Here is a 20,183-nt window from a genome sequence, read left to right on the forward strand (position 1 = left end):
AATATCCATTAAATAATCTTTCTATCTGGTCCACTGTTTTAAATTTCAGATTATTATTTTTAAATATTTAGTTCTGAAAACAATTTCGAATTTATAGAAAAGTCTGAAATTATCAAAGAAAAAAATAAAGCAACTGTAGATCCATCACCCAGACTAATCCACTGTGACAATCTGCTCCCTTTCCTTTATCATTGGCACCTCCCTCCCCACACACACTGACACAGGATTGCTTCAGCTACAGATGGAGAAATGGCAGGTATCCTCATATGTACATATTGTCTTTCTGAAATATTGCATCATGGTCCTTTACCCTTAAATACTTAAATATGTACTTCCCAAGCAAGAATTTTTCAATATTGTTTTTGAGTGGTTTAAAATTCACTAGTGCATCTAATTATATTTGCCCTAGGTATCTGTAGGTTCTGAATTCACAGATAGAAATTTTAAAGAAAACTTCCTATACTGAACATGTACAGACATTCCTTTTTTGTCATGATTTCTTGAGCAGCCCAGCATATTATCTACTTACACAGCATTAAGCTGCATTTGATTTAAAGTATACAGGAGGGGACTGTGCAGGTTATAAACAAATGCTACACCAAGAGAATTGAGTGCCCATGGGTTTTAGTATCCTTGAGGATCCTGAACAAGATATGACAAGGGACAACTATGTTTTGTGTTCACACCGAGAGTTGTGTGGTAGAAACCTCTTCAAGTTGACTCCTCTGACTTGCCCCACAAGTGTTCTTTAGTTTCTGCAATAATAAGATGCTTCAGGCTCATCACATCCGGCTGGAAGCTGGTCATTTCTCCAAGGAGCCCCAGTTCTTTGGAAAATGGCACTGGAGTTTACAGTTGGGGTCGTAGATGCACTGTTGCTACTTGATGTCTGTTTCTTGGTCCTTCTAGTCACATACATCAGAAACCACATGTGTGTACACCATGTATCCACAGATTTTCATATGAATTAGAACATAAACACATGTGTGCATCTCCATATATGTATTAAAGATACTATGTATACTGATGACACCACCTAGTTCATGGGTCTTCACTTGCCCTCCTTCATGTTTCTGTGTGTGTCCCTCATGCCACAGTGAAAATCAGGCCCCCATAATAGCTGCACACTCAGTCATTCACTTAATTTTATCATACGTGTAAAAGTTATAGAAATGTCTCACTCATATCACCACTAAATAATTGAATCTATTAAAAAGATATTTTATTCTATAGCAAAACAAGATAGCATAGTGTCCTGAAATAGCAAGTCATGATTTCGGCTAATTCACATCAACAGAATGGCAGTCAGGAGACCACATAGTCTTTAAATGGAAGAACTTCCAGCTCATACAAATTTTAGGAATATTTTCAAATTACAGTAGCTGAATATGATCTGGTGTTTGATACCTAAACAAATGACCATGTCTCCTCTGGGAGAACTGTGATGGGAAAGGTACGCATTTGAAGGATTCAAGTGAAAACTCACCTTTTCCAATGTGTTTCCTGGTATTTTCAATAGTGGAATTCCGTTTAACACTGGAGAGCTACCCAAGGCCGAAAAGGTTCTCACTGTGGGAAGGATCAGTGAAACCATCCACCAACACACTTGTGGAGGAGGCATAAAACGCTTCACCCACATGATTGTTGAGCTTGTAGTAGACAATGGAACCACCAGTGTTTTGGTTCCTCGTAAGCAACTGAATGAACATCTGTAAAACAGAAAAGGTTCCATCAACCAAAGTTTGTGCCTTGAGCTCTCAAATACTGAAACTGTATCAGAAAACTGGCTCAGGATCATGGAACAGCGACTGTGCTCATATGTAATCAGGTTTTCTCTGAGGTCTAAAGCAGGTATTTCTTACTAAATGAGACATTCTACTTTAAAAGGAAAACAAATTTCCTACAATTGCCACCAGAAAGAAAGACTAGCAACAGCATTTGCTGAATACTAGCAATAAGCTACTTGATTTTTAACATGCATTGAATTTTTATTTATAAACAAGAGCAGATTCAGTGGGATGTGGGCAAAAGTCTGCTGACTTCTTCTCTAGGAAACTCACCAAAGAAGCCAACAAGAAAAGGCCAACATCCCTTCCTAGTGAAAATATTAGCTGATTGTAGACTACTCCATTGAGGAAAATTTTTAAAGTTTAAAATTCTTAAAGGAACATTCTTAAATCTGTGTCTACTTCCTGAAATTAGCCACAATGGGCAGAGGGGTCACAGGATCCTATTAGTGTGTACTACTGTGTCCACTCTCTCCTTCCATCCTATTTTCCAAATTCCAAAACTGTGTGTGGTTTTTGATTAACAAATCAGAATTCTTATATGTTCAATAAAATGTCCTAGAGAGGATCAGGTATCATAAAACACAGAATCAGTAAAAAAAAAAAAAATCCAAAAAATGTACTGCTTAAAAGTTGTACATCCCAATTTATTACATTGCACATTTAAGGTTCACAGAAAAATTCCATGCAAGGTCCAGAGATTTCCTCTATGTCCCTGACCCTATGCATTGCTTCCCATACTATCCATGGTCCCCACTGAGGGGTATATTTGTTATAACCTATGAATCTACATTGACAAATAATTATTCCCCAAACCCTAGAGTTAATAATTTATATGAGCTGTGTGTGGTAGTGGAGATGGAACCCAGAGCCTTGAGTGATCTTGACAAGCACTCTACCATTTAGCTACAATCCTAGCTCTTAGAGTTCACTCTTGGTATCGTTCCTTGTATGGGTCTGGAAAATGAACAGCAACACACAGTTGTCATCATAGTGTTACACAGATATCATCAAACTTTAAGTACTTAAAAAATACATGCAACTCTGACAATGTCTTAGGCATCTCCTATTTTAGTTAAAAATGTGCTAATGAAATAAGCAATCAGTTGCATTTTGACTTCAGTTAAAATCTAGAAATCAAGTTGTACTTTACCTTCAATTTGTGTAAATGTTACACAGATTGAACAACCTGTGCATGTGGGAGTGTGTGGGTGTGCCAATGAAGCCCTCCAGGAGGCAGTGTGGCTGTGGCTTCTGACAGACACTCAGGGTCCTCCCACACTTATTTACCTGAGCTCCGTTCTATTAAGCCTACTCAGCTTGCCACTGTCTACCTGGAAGAATGATGGCACCATCCCCTTAGTAACTGCCATGAATAATACAGAGCTGGAAGTAGAGACTCACCCTTCACCAAGGGAGGAAAGAAATGTCCAGGTTCCACTTAAGTTTTTCAGGGTAAGAAGAGGAAAAACATGTGCCTCAGTTTCTTTTGGTAATAAAGTTAACAATAAATTCAGCAAGAAAGAAGCAAATGCTTTTAGTTTCGGTTTCAGTAAGTCATAAATAAGGTCTAAAAAATAGAATCTAGATTCTAACTGCAAAAGAATTCTTTTGGAAGGCTAATTAGGTGAACTCTCCATTTTGAACACCAACTGTGGAACTCCGCTTTGCTGGTGCTGTGCCCATTGTGGCTCAGCTCCCCTCTGTCCATTTACAGCATATCACTACCAGTTCTAAATGATGACAACTGAAGAGACAAGTGAACAGCCACACTCAGGCCTCCATTAGTTAAACAATCAGTGTCCACTCATTAAATAAGAGACACATGTGTTATCCACAGTATGCTTTCCATCGGGTTTCTCTCCCTGTGCTCTACATTTCTCTAGCAGTTACCTTTTTAAAGATTAATAAAATTTGTGAGAGAAAGCCATGTTTGGACATATCGACTTTAGACTCTACAAGGGTAGTAAGCAACAACTCATTTTACCTCCTCTGTTAATTTCTGAACACAGTGAATGTGCTATCATATTTGTGTCCATTGATTGAGAGCCATCCTGGGTCACAGGGTCCTCATGAGGCAAGTAAGCAGGTAGGGGAGTATCAGCTATGAAATTTAAAAGAAATCACATGCGTAAAGCACATATTTTCTTCTGTGCCAAGACTAAGACTTCAAGTTGCCAATTAACCTTCATATGAAAAGACTAGATACTACAGACAATTTATGAAGATTATTAGCATCTGAGAAACTCCTCCATTTTTAGTGACAGTTCAGTAGGAGGAAAAGCAACCACTAGATGCCTATAACAGGAGTTGTCAGCCCATCCAGGATCACATCATTCATTGATTCATTCATTCATACATTTCTTCATTTCTTCCTTCATTCATCATATGTGATTCAACATTATATGCAGTTTCTTATTAACATTTGGAAGTTTCACCCAAGTTTTTAGCACTAATTATACAGAAGTCTTTTTTAAAATACTTTTTTAGTTGCAGGCAAACATGATTCCTTTACTTTATATATTTTTATGTGGTGCCAAGGATCAAACCCAGTACCTCACACATGCTAGGCAAGCATTCTGCCACTGAGCCACAACCCCAGCCCCCAGAAATCTTAATACCTAAAAGTCTTATGGAACATTCTTTCCATCACTAATATCTGCTGCAGCCATTTCTGGGAACCTTAGTGACTTCAGGGTCCTTAAGGCTTACAACATGGCATTAGTACTGGCAGCTTTTTCTAAAAATCTGCAGAAACACATCCAGGTAAGCAGAGTCACAATGTGGCTTGGACCATGCCATTTTAAAAAACAATTAGAATGGCACTTCAGCCCACTCCCATACTGTCTGCCTGAAGAGGACCTACGCATTTCAGTTTCAAGTACTAGATGGAAAACATCTGAAAGCTACAAGAGAATGATTAAGAAGGGAGGTTGGAGAATCTCTTGGGCTTTTAGGAATTTGCCAGTCAAGTTTCATTAAAGCCTAAGGATTTAAAACTGTTAATTTTCCATCACTTTGAGAAACCTGTTAGGATTACCTTCTCCCTACTATTTAAATAAGCACTAGTTTTAAAATTCCTAAAAAATTGGAAGTAAATCAGTTTATCACAGTTTTAATTCTAATATATTCTGTTTTGGGGATTCTGCCTTTGGGTCCCCTTCTTCCACCCGGGAGAAGTCTGCTTTTCCTTTTCTTTAATAAAGCTGCATTTTCCACTCTACATTTGCCTCGGTGTGCTTCTCCGGCGTTATACTTCAACACCTGAGGAAGCAGGACTCGTCACCGGTAAACAGCGGTATCAGATTTGGAGGTCCCAGCGAGATCTACGCTGAGATGGGAGCTTCACTCTCAACAGTACTGCCAGGTTCACCACTAGCCTGCATACTGAAAAACTGGGACAAATTTGACCCACAGACACTCAAGAAAAAGCGCCTCATTTTCTTCTGCCGCCAGGTCTGGCCTCAATACAAACTCTCTGATGGAGAATCTTGGCCGCCAGAGGGAAGTACAAATTTTAATACCATTTTACAGCTTGATAGATTTGGCAAAAGGGAAGGAAAATGGTGTGAGGTACCTTATGTTCAGATCTTCTTTATTCTAAGGGAAGACCCCAAATTATGCCAACAATGTAAAATAGATTCAGCCAGAACCACTACTCTAAAGGAAGAAAACCTTAAAGAGTCACCTACTGAGGGAAAGGAATTTTCTGCTAAAGTCCATCAGCAGGCCTCCTGTCCTCCATACCCTGGTCCTTCTCCATCTGCCCCAATGGACAGATCAAATGTACTACCTCTCCAGGAGATGCCGGGAGGAGAATTTGGACCAATTAAAGTATACAACCCCTTCTCCCTCCAAGACCTAAGACAGATAAAAACAGACCTAGGGAAATTTTCAGAAGATCCAGATAAATATATTGAGGTGTTTCAAAACCTATGCCAGGTGTTTGACCTCACCTGGAAAGATATTATCCTGTTACTTAACCAGACTTTAACCTCCAATGAGAAGGAAGCCACCCTGAAAGCAGCTGAACAATTTGGGGATGACCTACACCTTGCTCATGCCCCAGGAGCCCAAACTAGATCTAAACCCAACTATCCATCGGGAGCACAGGCAGTTCCAAGAAATGACCCCGACTGGGACCCAAACGATGAACAGGATGCTTGGAAGATCAGACACTTCCAGATGTTAGTCCTTGAGGCCCTTAGGAGAATCAAACAGAAGCCTATTAACTATTCTAAGGTTTCTGAAATTACACAAGGTCCCGAAGAAAGCCCGGCTATTTTCATGGAGAAACTCAGGGAGGCAATGAGAAAACACACCACCGTGGATCCTGAATCCACAGAGGGCCATTTACTTTTAAAGGACAAATTTATCATTCAGTCGGCCCCAGACATTCGGAGGAAATTACAAAAATTGGCATATGGCCCTGATCAATCCTTAGATGATATCCTCCGACTTGCAACTTCCGTTTTTTTATAATCGAGATGTAGAGGAAAAGAAGGAAAAAGAGTGTAGAGACAGAAGAAAAACTGAAGCGCTGGTCTTAGCCCTAAGAGGAGTTAGCTTCCCAGGTGACGAAGAAAGAAAACGGAATGTACCTCAGGCCACAAAAGGGATTTGTTTCCGTTGTGGAAAGGAGGGACATTTCAGACAGGAATGTCCCCAAGCCAAACGGCCACCACCAAAGCCCTGCCCCAAGTGTCAAGGCAACCACTGGAAAAGTGACTGTCCTCAGGGGCGTAGGTCCTTGAGGCCAGACTCTTCCACACAGGCCTGCCGGGGCCCGGGGCCAATTCTAATGGCTCCCGTAACTCCTATCACTACGCATGAGCCCCGGGTATGCTTCTCCGTAGGGAGCCAAGAGGTCAACTTCCTCTTAGATACTGGCGCTAGTTTTTCAGTGCTCACCTCTTATCCTGGACCTCTCTCCTCTAATACTATAACGGTGCAAGGGGTGTCTGGACGGCCTATTACCAGAAAGTTTACTCCCCCACTGAGTTGTGAGTGGGATGGGATGATGTTTTCTCATGCATTCCTGATAGTGCCAGAATGCCCTACCCCTCTATTGGGAAGGGATTTACTTTCAAAACTTCAGACTTCCATTACAATGAATTTGGGACCACAAGGATCATTATGTTTACCTCTACTAGAATGTGATATAAACCCTGAAGTATGGGCCACTGAAGGCAAGATTGGACGGGCAAAAAGAGCAATCCCAGTTAAAATAGTCTTAAAGGATCCCTCTGTCTTTCCACATCAGAGAAAATACCCGCTACGCCCAGAAGCAAAAAAGGGCTTATTAAAAATCATCCAGAACCTCAAACAGCAGAAACTTTTAGTACCTTGTAACAGCCCATGCAATACACCAATTTTGGGAGTTCAAAAATCAAATGGGGAATGGTGTTTAGTCCAAGACCTCAGAATAATTAATGAAGCAGTTGTTCCCCTCCACCCAGTAGTTCCTAATCCATATACTCTGCTATCTGAGATTCCAGCAACTGCCACTTGGTTTACTGTGTTAGATTTAAAAGATGCCTTCTTTTGCATACCTCTGGATTCTCAGTCTCAGTATCTGTTTGCCTTTGAGGAACCAGATAGTGGATCTCAACTAACCTGGTCAGTACTCCCCCAAGGATTTAGAGATAGCCCCCACCTATTTGGACAAACTCTAGCTAAGGACTTAGCAGAATTCAAAGATAAGACAACTGCAATTGTTCTCCAATATGTGGATGACATCCTGTTATGCGCCTCCACCCAGGAGGAATGTCAAAAAGCTACTACAGAACTCTTAAACTTCTTAGCCAATCAGGGTTATAAAGTCTCAAAAAAGAAAGCTCAATTATGTCAGCAACAGGTCCAATATTTAGGATTACAACTATCCCAAGGAGTCCGCAAATTAGGACAGGAAAGAATAGCTCCCATAGGACAATATCTTCTGCCTCAGACCCTAAGGCAACTCAGAGGCTTCCTAGGAATAACTGGATACTGCAGACTTTGGATTCCTGGGTATGGAGAATTAGCTAAGCCTCTTTACAGTCTTATAAAAGAAACTTTGCAACAAGGAACAACCAACCTAATATGGGAACAAATTCTTAGTTCCTGGTTCTCTGGTACCTCCTGGTGGAAAACATTATTAGTCTCTATAATCATCATCATACTCATTGGCGTGTTCCTATGCTGTGGCATTTACTGTTGCATTAATCTTATCCCGGTACTCATGACTTCTTGTTTCTCTTATAGACCGCCCATCTCTCAAATGACCCTCCAGCCTATTACTCTTCAACCAGACTTTTACCGTGGACCCCTTGATCGACCCGATTTCTAAAAAGGAACTCCAAGCTGCTTGCCCCTCGCCGTCCACTTTCAGCTCGAAGAAGTCAGAGCGGTCATCGACCCCCTTCCCCAGCAGCATGGAGTTCCTAAAATTAGAGGGGGGAATGAAGCCAGAATTAAGGACAGGTAGTTAGTGTAGAAATAGGAAATCGGGTCAGATCGAGAAAATAGAGGCCATCAAGCCATCCGCCTCTGGAAGTTGGAGACTGCCATGGGAGAATGGAATATCAAGGACATGCAGAACCCATTGATAACCAAATTTACCTGCCCTTGCCAGAGACTGCAGGCAAGAAGGTGCTAATCAATGCCCCCTGGGCCCTTGCCTGTCTGAGACACCTTGACCCTCCCTCTGCCCCATCCACTTTTCGCTTTTTACATTTCAAAACCAGGCCTAATCCCGCAGGCAGGAAGGGAAGAGATAAGGGGAAAGAATGGGAGAATGAAACCCATAAAAAGAACGAGATTTGCTCATCCCACGGATTCCGCCTTTGGGTCCCCTTCTTCCACCCGGGAGAAGTCTGCTTTTCCTTTTCTTTAATAAAGCTGCATTTTCCACTCTAAAAAAAAAATAAATAAATAAATAAATAAAATAAAATATTCTGTTTTGGAATCTATGTATGTACTCTCCTGAAGAGCTCATCACTATGTGGCAAACCAGGGCAACAATGTGATTCAAACAAGTGAAAAACAGTTGATCTGAGCATCTGTGCCTGATAAATGAAGCAAGACATTTGTTTCCTTGGCTGGAGCCTCCTTCCTCTGTGAGTGGCACAGGAAGCACTCAAGCTTGGGCCCAGATGCTGGGTGAGGCCTCCTCCCTGCCAGGTGGCCCATCTCCCTGGGGCCACTCCATCCTACCTGGCATCTGATAAAGTTTGCCTGGGTCTGAGCTGGTTGGAGAGTGATAGGTGTTGCTGCTGCTTCCCGGAGAATCCAGGTAACTGCTGTTGGGAGAGTGCAGGAAAAGGTGGCTGGTGGGCTGCTAGAAAGAATCTGGAAAAGTGGTATTGAGTGGCATGTGAGGCTCCTCCTGTCCCAAGTTCCAGAACTGAACTAGGAGGCTGTGCTCAGGACTGTATTCACTGTGTCTTGGAGCCAGCACTGGAGGAAGAACTGGAAATGGAGAGGAAAAGAAGAGAAATAAAAATGAGAATAGCAAAGATCAATAAGCCCCTCACTAGAAAGCTGTAACATTATCTGTAAGTGACAACAAATGATCTGAACCCAGCCCTGCTGCCAACTCAAAAGCACCATTCAAATGAAAATCCATTTTATACTTTCTCTTTAGACCCACAGATGACATGCCTGAGATCTACATCATGGACAAAATGCCCAAGGAAAGTTTGCAAAATACATTCCTTTAGGTTAAAAATTGTTAAGATTCTCATTTTTAATTTTTCCACCCACTAAAAATATCAAGCACAATTAAGAATGTCACCACTGTTAAGTCCACTTCACAATGCAGCTGATAATATTTTAGTGTTTATTGAATGATATGAATTATTCACCATGAATGTTTTAAATGACACACAAATTTGCTTTAAAATGAAAAGCAGAGTAAATAAAGCTGAGGAAGTCGACGTAGTGAGAAAGAAAACATCCAGAGGCTGGTGAAGACACTGATCGCACAGAGGTTATGCTCTATGGGGCACAACTCACGCTGTCCTGTCCCAGTGGCAGTCATCCATGAACACTTCTGAGGCATTTAGTGAATTTACCAATAATACTTGGCACCCGCTAATAGGCCAAGGAGGATACAGGATGAAAACTACATTCTGCTAACTAAAAACTCAAGACATGAAGACCCAAAATGTAGGCACCTGAGAGAAGCAAAAACAACTACTGTCCCTCCTAAAAGCTCCATATAACACTAGGAACCTAATGAGCTGAAAATCAGCATGCTTATCAAATTCTAGAAAACTCCAGGCAAAGCCACCAATATAGCCATTCTAGAAGGGAAAGGCTGGGCAATAGTCAGTTACAGAGCCCTGACCAGGTTCCACCCCAAGTTTCCCACCAGGGTCACCAGATGGCTTCTCCTAATGCAAAGGCCTTTGGAGGCCTTCCTGCTCTTGTAGCCTCAGTGAAGAGGAAAAAAACCCATTTTCAAACTGCAGGAGCAAAGAAATAAAATTTAAAATTGATTATTGTTAGTAGTTAAAACTCAATGCATTTCCTTAAAGAAACAATATTTTGTGGCATTAGGAATCAGGTTTACTTCTGAGGAGTTTCCAGGGAATCTCATGATTTATTTTGTTTTGGAGTAAAATAAGCTCTTAATACTTAGATTATCACATATTTATGAGCTGAAAAATATTAAGTATTAAATTCCTTATGCTGTATCTTATGTTCCTATATAATCCTGTACATTTGTTGATTTCCCTATTATCTGGCCCTTCAGAAATAAAGCTTTTGAGCATATTGTTTTTTTTTTTTCAGCACTATGATGGAATCTGCCCAAACCAAGTCATTAAAAAACTAATTCTTTTCTCCTTCTACCTTTCAACATCACCTGAAGTGCAAACTACTTTATATTGTCAAAAAATTACTTATAAAGGCTTCTGAAATGCCAATAGAAACCTTACAAGCTGTGAAAAAGTCCAATGACTTTAAATTAAATTATCATCTAGCTACAGTTTTTACAATTTTCACTCCAAGTCACCCTAACCCCCTAAACCACCTTCCACAAATGCAGAAACAGGTGGCAACATGAGTCAATCTCTGTCTCCTCTACCTTTCAGAGGACAACCCTGCCAGCCTATTTTATCAGCTCTTATTTTGCTCAGGAGTGTTTGAGAACTTCCTGTTACTACTGCCTGCAGGCAGGGCAGCCGGGGGGAAAAATTAACCTTTGCCACAGCAAAGGAGAATGTATTTCTGCTCCTGCAGTAACCTGATGTGTGGTGATCTGCTCAGCCACAGATGAGCTCAATCAGTTTTTGAAGATGACCTGGGAAGTGAGACACCAAGGACAGCAAAGCAGCATGCTGCAGATGAACTTGACAAGGAAGGTACCTTTTCACTCACCTGTTTTCTTTTGGTGTAGTGCTGGGGATTGGACCCAGGGCCTTGCACTTGATAAGCACATGGTCAGCCATTGAACTCCACTCCTAGGTCCTCACCTCTGACTGTTAAATGATTTTGTCATTGCTGGTGGAGGCAGCTTTTAATAAACTCTGAATACTGAATTACTAGATATCTATAGTGAGATGCACAGATCTTCACATAAACAGAACACACAACCCTGCACTGGCTTCTTTGCCTGTGAGATCCATCTAAGGTTGTGTTCCATTTTCTCATGTGTATGTACTGCAATTTATTTGATGATACAATCTTATCTTCTGCCAATTAATTATTTCTAGTTTGGAGTAATTATAATAAAGATACTAGGATCATTCCTTTATGTAACTTATTTTGAAATAATTTCAAATTTACAGAAAAATCACAAGAATGTTGTAAAGAACTATAGATCCTTTAGATCCTCAACAATTTCTAACATCAGCTACTCTACCCTCTTCCCCTCTCCCCATTCACATGCACATGAACATCCACTCTCCTCCTGAGTCATCTCAGAGCAGGTAACCCAGATTTCCTCCATTTCTAAAAAAAAATGTGATCCTCCACATGTAGGGTTAACAAAATAGCTGTTTTAAGTTTGATTCTGACATTTGAGGTTTTTATAGACTGTCTCTCCATTAGGATCTCTGTTTTATTTCCTGATGATTAAACTCACAGGTTTTTGGTTGAAGGGAGGTAACATTCCTCTCTCCTGAGGGTCAACCTCCAGAAGTCCACCGCTTCTGTGTGTGACCAATTCTGTTCATCTCTCCATTTGGTTAATGTGTTGTCCAACTCATCCACTGTCTAGAGTTACAATTCCTCCTTTTGTAATTAATAAAAATCAGTGGGAAATACCTTAAGACTATGTGAATACCATTTCTTATCAAACTTTACCCCATGTGAAGCATCATTTTTGCTTGAATCAATTTTTGCTACGATGACTGCAAAACAGGGATATTTTAATTGTTACCCCTTGTCAGAATTCTAACATAAGCACTTTCCCTTCTCCTCCATTTATCTGCCCATTTATGACAGTCAATCATCCATATGGAGTCATGGATTCTTAGTCAATGGGCTATACTATCACTGTTCTTATCTATTTTGATGTTCATACCATCTGAGAATTGCCATCAGGAGCCCACTTGAGCTAGTTTCTATGTACTTTTAGCATGCCATAACTTTTTGAGTATTAATTTTATTTCTGGAATAAGACATCCCATGCTTAATTCTTGCCATCTCTCTAGCTCTGGAATTCCCAGTCCCTTTCAGTTAGGAATGAGATTTAGAAACCAAAATCTGTGTTCTGTGTTCTGTAGATCTACTAAAGTCACACAGATTCTAGAAGTGTGTGTCATGAATTCCAAATTTATCCTGTTAGCTCCAAATCCAATTCAACCACATGGGGATTTTATTTGTCCTTCCTTAGTTCATATCAGCAGCCATACGTCATTTGCAAGACCCAGGACCACCAAAGTCATTGAGGAACATCTTTAGATCCTCAACAATCGTCCTCAATTCTAAAATATACTTGAAAAGTTTTCAGAACCATTATATTTATACTATCTCTTTTTTTAATTTTTGGCAGTGCTAGGGATTGAACCCAGGGCCTTATGTTTGTGAGGCAAACACTCTACCAACTGAGCTACATCCCCAGTCCTGCCCCCATTATATTTATACTATCTTATAAATAACCCAAAGATGAATTTAGGGCTTATTTTCTTAATTGTTTTAATACATACAATTCATTCACAGTGTACTCATGCACTCCCAGTGTTATTTTATTAAATTGAAATATTCTTTCTCTTTTGATAAGTTTATTTATTTGAATATGTTTATTGCTGTTTTAGGAGTTTTTTTCTACAATGTACATTCAATTTTAGTTTTTAAATACATACAATGTTAACATGATTCTGAAAGTCAAAATAATATATTTGCTAGCCTGTGTCTTTTGCTCAGTCCTCCATTCTAACCTCCTCACAGGATAGCCAACATTTCTTTCAGGTTATTCTTTCCTGCATTTCTTCTTGGAGGTAGAGGGAAGCAGATAAATGCTTGATTTTTTTTTTATTTCTTCTTTAACAGTAACAAAGAAAGGTAGCCTACTCTGTTCTTATGCACTTTGCTTTTTCTACACCCTAGTAATGACTTCATGTTATAGAGCTCTTACTCATTTGTTTCTGAAGTCAGCAACATCAATTGACTGAACACATCCATGTCCTGGTGTTGAAGTAGTTCATGTTATCTTACCATTACCTATACAGCTCACTGACTGTGCATATATATGTGTTGCTGAATTCCCAAGATGGGGGTTCTGGGTGAAGGGTAAATGAACACGTGTGATGTGACTGCTGAGCACCCCTTACCGGAGCTGTCACATCCCACTGCCACCAGTAAAACATGAGCACCCTTCCCCACCATTCTCTAGAGACTTTGTCAAATTTTGGATGTTTTTTGACAATCTAGTGAGTGAAAAATATTTTCTAGGAGCAATTTTAATTTACTTTTCCTATTGTAAATAACTATCATTTCTTCATGTACTTCAGTGTCTTAATATCTTCTGTCAGGTGTCTGCTTATGCTTTTCTGCCTGTTTTGATTTTTTCACCCTTCATTTAAAAACATGTATCCATGCACTAGAGATTGCCATATTAGCTAGTATCATATGTTCCAGGAATTTCACATGCCTGTCACAGGTCTCTTGACTTTTCTTATATGCTATTATTTTTGCTAGCCACATATGGACACTGCATTGCACGTGGATGTCTGCAGGATATACAGTCATGTATACCCATACTACAGGGAGGAATCCATTTATTCATTCTTCAAAACACATAAGCTTCAGGCATTTATCTTCTGGTGTGTATGGAGTTTGATTTTACTTATGAAGAATCTAATTTTACCTTTTTATAAATCATTAGTCAACACCATTCATCAAGGGTTCATCTTTGACCTACTAATTGGAGATACCACTTTTCTCATAAAAATCTCCACATTTGGGTGCATCTCAAGACACTTCCTTTTGTTTCATTCTTTTTTTGTCTGCACCCAGTACCGCTATCTAAATCACAGCAGTTCTGGTCTCTGACAGGGCTAGCCCTCTCATGGTTCCAGACAGTGTTTTATTTGTATGCTTATTTTTCCCCATCACTTTCATTATCACATTGTATACGTCCTGAAAAGGAGGTCATTGTGTACTTTTACTGGGATCACATCATGTTCATAACTTGGCAGTAAAAATCAACATCTTGAGGTTAGTGAAGGCCTACTCAAGACCTAGGAAGGTCTGCTGGAGTCTACTGCTGTGCCTTTTCTGTTCTATAGGTACCATCTGTATTAGTTTGCTAAGGCTACTGTCACAAAAGCACCACATTTTGGAGTCTTCAACAACAAACTTATTTTCTCACTGTTCTGGAGACTGAAAGTCTAAGATGAAGGTGTTGGCAAGCTGGTGTCACCTGAGGTCTCTCTGCTTGGCTTGCTGATGGTCATCTTCTCAGGCTGCATGCAAAGGCCCTTTTTCCTTCTTATAAGGAGATTAGACAGATTGCATTACAACTTTCCCCTCATGTCCTCAATTTTCCTTAATCTTCCTTAAAGACCCTATCTCTAAAAACAGTCACCTTACATGGCACTTGGGATATGGGCTTCAGCGTGGATTCTGGAGGACTAAACAATGCAGTCCATCGTACCACATATAGGATGTGTTCACTACTTGTTAAATTCACTAAGCATTTTATATTTTCTGCTATTTTTGACATTTTCATGTTACCTTTATAGTCTACTATCTGTCTGGATTATCTTGCTGAGTTAGTTTTATCAATGACTTTTATAGAGATGTTTGGGTGTATAATCACATCACTGACACTGGACAGCTGATTTTTTTTCCTTTCTACTGTTTGCTCTTGTCTAATTGCATTGGCTAATCATGAGAGGAGAATGTTAAAAAAGAGCAAAAAGCAAACATCCCTGACTTGTCTTGATGATGTAGTGTTTCACCCATAAAAAATGATGCTGACTTTAGGATGGAGGTGTACCTACCCATTCCATAGTTGAGTATTTTTACAGTGTGGGGCTGGGTGGGTGTTGGCACCCTAGTATGAATGTGATTTAATGTCACATACTATTCATTACAAAGTTATAAATTTCTCAGAAAAGGCAGAGTTAAATATAAAACTATACCCTAAAGACTAGGAAACCTATTTAGAAGTGAGGAGACAATGTACCAACTTGATGTTCAGGGGATGACTAAGTGCCACAAGGACACATTGATGTTGCTGCTACCACAAGTATTACCTACCAACCCAAAGCACACTGAGCACAGGACACCATGCCACAGACTGGGGTGCTCAACGGGCTGACTTCCTCCCGAGGTCATACAGGAAGGTCAGACCAGGCTTCAGGGGAAGGTGATGGGTGCTTATCAGGAGTCACCAGGAGACCCAGGAGCCTAAGTTGAGGAACCTTGTCTGGGGGTCTCAGCACTGCTATATTCTTTGTGGTCTGTTTAAATCATGAATAAACATAATAAATTCCAGAATGTTTCTGGACAAATTAAAGTTAAGGCCACTTATTTAAAGGAAAAAGTCCACTCTAGGTTAATAAATTCCATGACAACAAGTACATATCTCCTTGATGCCCCACGATACATGAATCATTATAGAAACCTGATTTGTGCCATATGAAGACATTTTTAAATAGGATGTTTGTCTGAAGCAGTCCCATTCTGTACCTGTTATCTGTAGAGGACCATTGTCAATCCCAAAAGTGCCCCAGCTTGGTCAATAAATAATGTGGTTATCCTAAATACTAGCAATGATGGATGAAATTCAGGAAAGAGATGGGTCTGGAAGAGCTGCCAGCTTGGGAAGAAGTAAGAGTGTGCTAGAGAAGGACACATGGATGCAAGGTCTACTGGGCTAACAGGCCAGGCACCTCTTCCTGCTACAATCCTGAAGGGTGATGCTGCAGCTTACCTGGGTGACCCTCCCCCATGCTACTCCTATCATTTTGGCAATATATCTGTTTTCTATGGCGGGGAAAGGAAAGAAGAAGCATCCAGACTACCCCCCAAAAAAGTGCTGAAGCACTTTCTGTGTGCAATTCTTAGTTCCTGGGTGAGAGATTAACTAACCTAAAGAACCAGGATTTGCCAACTTGGCATGACTCAGATTAGAACCAGTAAGGAAGAAAGGGTGTGGAACACCTTCCTCATACTAATTTTTTCTGCTTTGAAGCTATTCCTCTCTTATGGGAAACAGGCATATGAGGATGATGACTTTTCTGGAACTATCTCCAGCTTCTTAGAGTACTATTATCTCAGTGCCATGGGGTCACTCCTACCTGGTAACTTCAAAGAATGAGACTTCCCTTTTAGGAAAAGCTGATCCACTGGTTAATTTGAATTTTAAGAATCCCCTTTAAAAAAGGAATGGAGTGTTGAAACACCCTACTACTAAATGGAAATAGTATCTCCATTTACTGGCCTCATCTGTCCTGAATTTCTTCAAGAACGTTATTCCACATTCACAGCTGGCAATCTGCCCTCTACTACACAAAAGCTCCCCCACTAATTTACATCAGCAGGGTCCTTGGATTCCTCTTCCAGTTACTACCAGTGATCTACTCTGTTGTTAATTATTCTGCTGATCAAACCATCTCAGATTTGGCCAGGGACCTCTCCTTCTAGCTGGCCTCAAGGACTGCCCAATCATTTGCCTTTTAATACCTCACTTTAAAATTAGCTGTACTTTTTTCTAGTTCATAGCCACAGGGTTTACATTCCAAAAACATTTATCCCCAGCCATATTCTAACTTGACTATCTTAAATGAAAAGTCTATCCACTATACCACCATCCACTGGGGAAAGTTCCAGGTGCTCACAGAAGAAATATCATTGACTGCTACAACTGTCTGTCTACATATATGACCTGTTTTAATCACTTGGTGTTTCAAGAAGGCATTACTATATGTGTCCCCCCACACACACATGTATCAATGATGATACTGAAACAGGACACGTGTGTATATGTCTGCATATATGTGTGTGTATACACAGGCACACACACATATATTTATATGGAATAAATATGGAGTGAGATAGGACATATATCCTTTATGATGATAGAGAAATATAAACAACTATACAAGGCCAGTTTCACTGTTATGGAGATATATATATATACCTCCACTATACCACCATCCACACACACACATACATGTACATATGTATTATATGCATGCATCCATGTACATTTATTTTTAATTTAGAAGAAGCTGCCCATACACCCCTCATAAAGATGTACTCTTCTTTTGCCTTATTCCAAGTGCATCTCCAGAGATGTGGGCAGACAGTAAGCAGTGAAGTTATCGTTGACTACAGGCACCAGGCTGCAACCTCCTAAGATATGGGTGGCTTCCTGTGAGAGTGAACTCAGAATTGCAGCATCTCCTGCAGAGTTGCCCTAGCCTGCGGCAGTGCTGTGGCAGAAAATAAATGTGAGCTTCCATTCAGAACACTTGCTCAGATTCCAGAGCATAAATGTACCATTTAAAGAGCTGGGGGAAAAACTGCCAGTCCATTTTTGACCTAAATCTTTTTATTTAGTCCAGGGAACACATTTCCAGACTCTCTTTTATGGAGGAAGTTTATGGTTACTTCTGGCCTATAGCAGTTTGATGACCTCAGAACTGCACTGAAGCTTTGAAGTCTGACTTCAGGCTAAGGGTCACAGGAGGGCAATCAAGATTATGAGGAAGGAATGGGCAAGCAGCAAGGTTTCTCAGTCTACCTTCCAAATACAGGGAAGAGCTTCCAAGCCATGGACACTGGATCACACCAAGTGAGGAGAGGTGAGTCTGTGGCTGTTCAAACTAGTCAACACCAGGATCTAACAAGTGTTAGATTTGTTGAGGTGGAAGTGCAGGGAAGAACAGAGCCCACCTGAGGAGCCAGTCAGAGTGAGTGAGGAGAGAGACATCCCAGGATCTCCTTGAAGGGCATGGAAGGGGAATGACCTGAATGACCTGAAGTCATCCCACTAGGCCCACATCTTAAAGGTTCTAGCACTTCCCAAGAAGAGTGATATGGGGACCTAGTCTTTAACACATAGACCTTTAGTATCAGTCAGTGTCCCAACCATAGCGTACAGTCAGGGCAGACACAAGTATTTTCAAAATTTTTCAATCAGCAGTCAATGCAGAGGGTCAACTGCACATAGGAATCTATCAATAGCCCATTAGCTGTAAGGAGCCCAAATCTTCACACTTTCCTTAGTCAACCTTTTATTTCCATTTGTTTTCCTTGGTCTACTTCATTAATAATACTTTTCTACCTTCTATCTCCTACCTACCTATAAACTGATTTAAATTCTTGGTACAGCAAAATATATACACATGAACACTACCATATAGGCTGGAATACACAAATCTAGCTGTGTGAGAACAGAGAGTTTTGTTGGTGCCCTCAGGCTTATAAGTGAGATGCACCTTTGTTATTCAACTAAGCACACTGCTGGAGACACATGCCAGGCTTCCTTAAGCAGGCACAGTTCCTGAGGCGTCATCTGTGTGGTATGAATGTCTGAATAAAGAGAAATTGTGACATATGTAAACACATACCTCATTTTAATTTTTACAATTAATGCTAATTAATCCCAAATTTTCAAAATACTTCTAATGAACACAGGCTGCAATCTCATTTACAATGTCAACAATCAGATCCTGAGCTTCCAGCACTCAAGCTTTATGGAAAAGTCAACATTTCTCCCTACCCTCCACATGCACACAGAGACCATCAACCCTTAGGTTTGGAAATGCATTTAATATCCTAACCTAACCTAACATCCTAGCTCAGCAACACAGACCCTGCAGAGTGTTACAGTGTCTCCCCCATGACCATGTGACCAACTGGGAGCTGAGGCTCTATGCCCTGTCCAGCACCAGCAATGTATCCTACTGCACATCACCAGCAAAGGAAAATATCAAAACCAAAAATTAGAAGTAGTTTTGCTCAATGTGTTCTGCACCAACATAAAGGTACAAGCTCTCATAAGTAAAAGCCCAGGTGGCTGAGTTGTGAGTTGAACTATCTGCCTTTTCATGTAATGTCATCTTTTTAAATTGAGCAACCACACTCACATGCCATTGTGAGAAGGGAGAAAGAGCTCACCTTTACACCACAATCTGAACAATGCCACTGAAACAGAGAAGTCTGCCCTCATTCCATCCCTTTCAGCCACACCCACTTCCTTCTCCTACACCAGTCAACCAATCTGTTCTCCATTTCTATAATTTTAAGACTTTGTCTTCAAGATTAAATTTGCCAAGAAATGAATTTCAGGGTGACTGAAGTATCAAAATCAAAACCTGAAGTCAGTCTACAGGTGAGGAGGCTGTCAGGTTTATAGTAATTTTAAACAGCTGGAAGCTATCATGTTAAAAAGAAAGGCACCTGGACACCAACTCCAGGGTGTTACTGTAAAGATGGAAATTGAATTTACACAATGTGAAGCTCAGACTTAGTACAGTGTTTTGAGCTGATTAAGTTCAAAGTGCAAATGACAATGGTCAAGAACCATGTGGAAAATATTTTAAAAAGGCCAATGCTAGGAAGTCTCCAGTAAGACACCTTAGTAGCAGCAGACAGCAACAATACAAAGTCAGATGACTCATTTAACCATCACTGGCATTTACTTTGTTAAAGAAAAAGAAAACCTCCATTTAATTCAACCACTAAGAAGTAGCCTTGGCCCCCAAAGCTAGTTAAAGCCCAGGAGAACAGCCACCTGCCACCTGCCAGGATCAGGGTCTTCACATGCTCCTGGGACATTCTGTGTCCTCCAAGTGTCCACACACATGGTAAACAAAATGCCTAACATTTTCTACTTTCCCTAAGATGTATTTGTCAGTAATGGTCAAAGGGGCACCTTTCCAGCACACCAACTCCTCATGCTCCACCGTTGTTACTAACAGCTATGAATCTAAGTCTCTGCAAAGTGTTTCC

At 40.5% G+C, this 20,183-nt stretch overlaps 1 non-coding gene and 1 pseudogene across 1 annotated transcript; both read right to left on the reverse strand.

Moving 5' to 3' along the window:
* Positions 1–1,570: 1,570 nt before the first annotated feature.
* Positions 1,571–16,174, reverse strand: LOC124973052 (mothers against decapentaplegic homolog 1-like; annotated as a pseudogene).
* LOC124973089 (small nucleolar RNA SNORA33) lies at positions 4,448–4,577 on the reverse strand. Its single transcript, XR_007106614.1, has one exon. It is a non-coding gene; the product is annotated as a small nucleolar RNA SNORA33 (small nucleolar RNA).
* Positions 16,175–20,183: the final 4,009 nt, after the last annotated feature.

Source organism: Sciurus carolinensis (assembly GCF_902686445.1).
Source record: "Sciurus carolinensis chromosome 14 unlocalized genomic scaffold, mSciCar1.2 SUPER_4_x, whole genome shotgun sequence".
Lineage (NCBI taxonomy): Eukaryota > Metazoa > Chordata > Mammalia > Rodentia > Sciuridae > Sciurus > Sciurus carolinensis.